This window comes from Cavia porcellus, unplaced genomic scaffold (assembly GCF_034190915.1).
Source record: "Cavia porcellus strain 051 isolate PalLab524CR breed Dunkin Hartley unplaced genomic scaffold, mCavPor4.1 scaffold_7, whole genome shotgun sequence".
Classification (NCBI taxonomy): Eukaryota; Metazoa; Chordata; class Mammalia; order Rodentia; family Caviidae; genus Cavia; species Cavia porcellus.
This window is the reverse complement of record NW_026947490.1, coordinates 60,442,697-60,446,976: the sequence shown is the minus strand read 5'-3', so window position 1 is coordinate 60,446,976 and position 4,280 is coordinate 60,442,697. Positions and strand designations below refer to the sequence as shown.

General features: G+C 42.9%; 1 long non-coding RNA gene across 1 annotated transcript; it reads left to right on the top strand.

Annotated features, from left to right (window-relative positions):
* Nucleotides 1-2,928: 2,928 nt before the first annotated feature.
* On the top strand, nucleotides 2,929-3,403 carry LOC134476734 (uncharacterized). The gene is made up of 2 exons (XR_010048539.1): nucleotides 2,929-2,969; nucleotides 3,281-3,403. It is a non-coding gene; the product is annotated as an uncharacterized LOC134476734 (long non-coding RNA).
* Nucleotides 3,404-4,280: the final 877 nt, after the last annotated feature.

Below are 4,280 nucleotides of genomic sequence, written 5' to 3'. Positions count from 1 at the left end.
CGGCAGAATGGCCATTGGTGTGGCTCTGGCCAGGCACCCTCAGAAACCAGTGTTGTTTTGTTTGTTCCTTTTTTAGCCTCTGTCAGGGATATCAGTCTAAGGAGTGGACACAAGGTCTGGTTTCCTTGGAAACTGCAACTGAGCAATGCCATATCCCCTGGTTTAGAAATGAAGCCTCCTCCCTGTGTCGGGGTGACCTAACAGGCCTGGTCCTCCAGGCACAAGTGGGACAGTCATCCCCACCAAAATATTGAGCAGCAAACTTCCTTGCAGCCTTGGGTTTTAAGAAAACATGATTCTCAGCACAGTTTTACAGATGTCAATGAATGAACACAATCCTTCCACATGGGTATCTCCTACTCCTCACCCTGCATGCTTCCCAGCATTTGTTTTAGCCTTGCTGGTCTCACCCTAGATCCATAGGGAACACAGTTGTATCTTTAGCCAAAGGAAGTATGGACAGGCATGGCTAAAGATTTTAAAATTTCCATTTCTCATACCTGTTTTCTCCAGATCCAGGCATGGTACTGCCCACAAAGTGAAACCTTATTAAATTCTTGGAAATGAAATTTTAAGGAATGAGGTATATCTGGGAGTGAAATGGGATTGTAGTTGATCTCGGCCAATACTATTTGCATAATTCACTCTATGCATTGTTTATTACTGTAGTGATCAAGTTGCTTTTTCTATAGAAAGTTCCTCTTCAAAGTGATGCTAAGAAGGAAAGTGTGGTATTTGCAGCTCTGAGCTGTAGGTGTGGCCCTTGCTGTAGGTAAACGTGAGTGTGGTCTTTTGCTACCTTCAAATCCATAAAGGAACCTGCCACAAGCTACCAAAGCTTTCAGCCACTCGCTTAATATGATACCTAGCCATCTGCTCCAGAATCACCCAAGATGTTTGCTTTAAAAGCACAAATTCTTCTCTCCATCCCTGAGGGGCTAAATTGGAGGTTTCAGTGTGGACATTGCTACTCCAGAGCTGGAAACCAAGTTGGGCATCTTTGCAAGCTGAAAGAACAGCTGATCCACATGGAGGGATATTTTGCCTATATGGTCTCCTCAACCCATGTGAATGTGTTGATGTTCAACATTTATTCCCTTGTCCATTCAAAGAGCATTTGCCAAGTGCCAGACACAGCGGTAACAGGAATGCAGCAAAAACTCAAGATGCTCATGACCTTCCAAGAAAACCATGTTTCAAGACTGTTCTTCCTGAACTGAAATTTCATTTGACTGTATTTGGACTCAAAAGGAAAAAATGGCATATGCTTCCTAATTGGAATTCCCAGTACTGACAAGCTAAGCTGCTAAAGGCAGTTGCTTCTCTGGAGGATGTTGTTGGTTGGAAGACGGAAGAGAAATCGACTTGACTACATTGCCCCCATTTTTGTTGTCCCCAAAGCCCACCATGTGCCTAGGAGGCAGTGGCTTGCAAACAGGGTACTGACAAAAGGAAATTGAGCCACTTCATTGAACTCCTTCTCCGCTGCTGCAAGACCTCCCCAAGTCCCATCCTAAGGAGAATCTCTCAGGCCCTCATCTTCGAGCTCAGCATGGATCATGGTGTCAAGGCTGCGGCTTCATCTCCTCTCCTCTCCTGCAACTGACTGTGTAAGACCTGGACCATGATGTGAGCTTATTTGGGCCACTTAGATTCCTGAGCTTTCTCACAGCTGACCATATCAAAGAGGCCATTTGTTTTGCTTAAAAGGAAAACAATTTTATTCAAAGCTAGCTGCAAGGAAGCAGGGGGGTCTGTTATTCTCCAATGACCATCTAACTGTGTGCAGGTGTGTTAGAATCTTTTATAGCAAAGAAAGGTATAAGAGAAATAAAGAGGGATAACAGACAAGTTCAGCCTTGTTCTGCCTCTTTCGGACTCAGACCTTTCCCTTCTTCACCTAAGGAAATGAAATTGGACTTGACCACCTGATGTCAGCATCTTGCTCAGGAGAGAAAGGGCAGCCTTTCATGCCCAAGGTTTGTGGAGGTTGAGAAGCCTTTTGTCTCAAAAGGAAAAACTCTTAACTGCAAGCTAGAGCAAGAGGAATTAGAGACCACACACCCCGGCCTCTTCTGACCAACCCAAACCTCTGGAGGCACTGGTTCTCCCTCCTGTAGTGAGTGGAATCTTACTCACAAAGACCAGTGAGACCACTGTGTCAGGCTCCAGAAACCCTTAGAAGACAAACTTGGAGCTTCCAGGGAAAAAGATAAGCATGGCTGTCATCCTTGGATCCTTTCTGTCTCTTAAATATTTCCTACCAAATTTAAATGCAGAATATTCAGGGACCCAAATTTTCCATTTCTCTAAGCTACTGAAGAATGTAGTCTTACCAAATGACAGAGGAAACCAAAGAACTGAAGTCACAGAATCCAGGATACAGGGGCTCAAAAACAGGTATTGATCAAAGAAAGTGGGACCAGTTCCCTCCGTCTCTGCTACTGCAAGACTTCCCCAAGCACTGTACTAAAGAACATGTGAACCAAAATGCTTTTTAAAACATGTTTGATAGTACAGATTCTTTCTTCTTCCTGGCCAGCCTACCGACTAGGGCTTTAGGAAACCAATAATCCTATGTGAATTTGATGCAGTCTGCAATAAGATTTCTAGCATATTCTTACTGATCAAACAAGGATAGAATTCCAGATTGGAGAATGTTTCATCTTGGCCTATTGAAGGCATCTGTCCATTGCCTGCTGGCATATGGTGTTGTTATTGAGAAATCCAGTGCTGTTCTCATTCCAACCCTTTGAATGTGGCTGGGTTTTTGGAAATTGTTAGGGTCATTTCATTATCCCAATGCCCATGATGTTACACTTTTGTTCTTTCACTCCTTTCTCCATTGCTCTGAGCAGAATGATGACCTTTAGGCCCTTTCCATCATGACTTAATCAAGTTACTCCTCCCTCTGATCCTTCTTCTGCAGAGTGAAGAATGGGCCCTGTGAACAGTGGTGAATGAACCAGGTATGATTTATTAGAACAAAAAATTCTCTCCCTAGCCAAAAGACACTCCAAGGAAGGACACGGTAGAGGAACCCAGATCTAGGGGCATCTATGCAGCCTTTGGTGGGTGCCCAAAAGGGGCAGTTTGACATTGGCAGGTATCATGGTTTGTGTCGATGGCCCCCAGGCCACATGGGTTTGCATTGTGCATTTGACAATGATTGGCTCATTGTCTAGTGCTTGGATTGATGGTGTGAGTGCTATACCCATCTAGGGTGGAGCCAGCAGACTATATAATGGCTGGAAAAATGTATGTCTCTCTCTCTTGCCAGTTTCTGCCTTGCCGTTTTCAGCCACCATGAATTGCAGCCCCGCCATGCCACCCTGTCTTGGAGCAAACTGAGTAAGGACTGAAAATTCCAAAAACTGTAAGAAATAAACTTTTCCTTTCCCAAGTTTGGGCATCAGGTATTTTGTCTCAGCAATGAATGAAAAGTAACTAAGACAGCGTAGGTATCATCTAGCACTCTTTCACACTTGACAGACATGGGAAAATGAAGGTATCCAGGTGTTGCTGCTAGGCTTCCTGTCAAGAGAGCAGATTTCTATTAGGCCTTTATCCCTAGTGTTCCAATTTCCCAAAGTTCATCCCAGTTTACTCAGGCACTGACCCTCACTGGCCAATCATCTCTTTATCTTCTGGCCTCACTGTGGCCTTCAGCTCTGGAAAGTTTTCTTGCATTAAGCTTTTGATAATGCTATATATTCTGTTTTCTCTATTTTCTGTTTCTAGGACTCCTACTGGTCAGATCTTGGACTTTCTCACTGGTCTTGATTTTTTGACTGTTGGTTTCCTATTGTCCATTTTATTCTTTCTATTTTTTTTCTGGGATGTTTTCTTACCTTTTTCTCTAACCTTTCTAATAAAATGTTGGATGAGGAGGCACTCCAGTTTTAACCCCCATGGTTGCTTTCTTGATTTCTGATTGTTTCCTTTTCTTCTTTTTAAAATTATGGCACAATATGCATACCATGAAGATCAATTTTACTACTTTTGAATGGGAAATTCGAGGATGTGATGTTCATCTTCAGCGTTGTATAACTACCATCACTACACATTTCCAACTTTGTCATCACTGCTTACAGAAATTCCACAACTATTAAACAATAATTCCCCATTTCTTCATCTCCCTATACCGGGAAACCACTATTCTACTTTCTGTCTCTATAAATTTAAGTACTCTAGACACTTCGCATCAATGGAATCACACAGTATTTCCTTTTGAGTCTGGCTTATAGCACCTAAGATAATCTTTTCAGAGTTCATCTGAA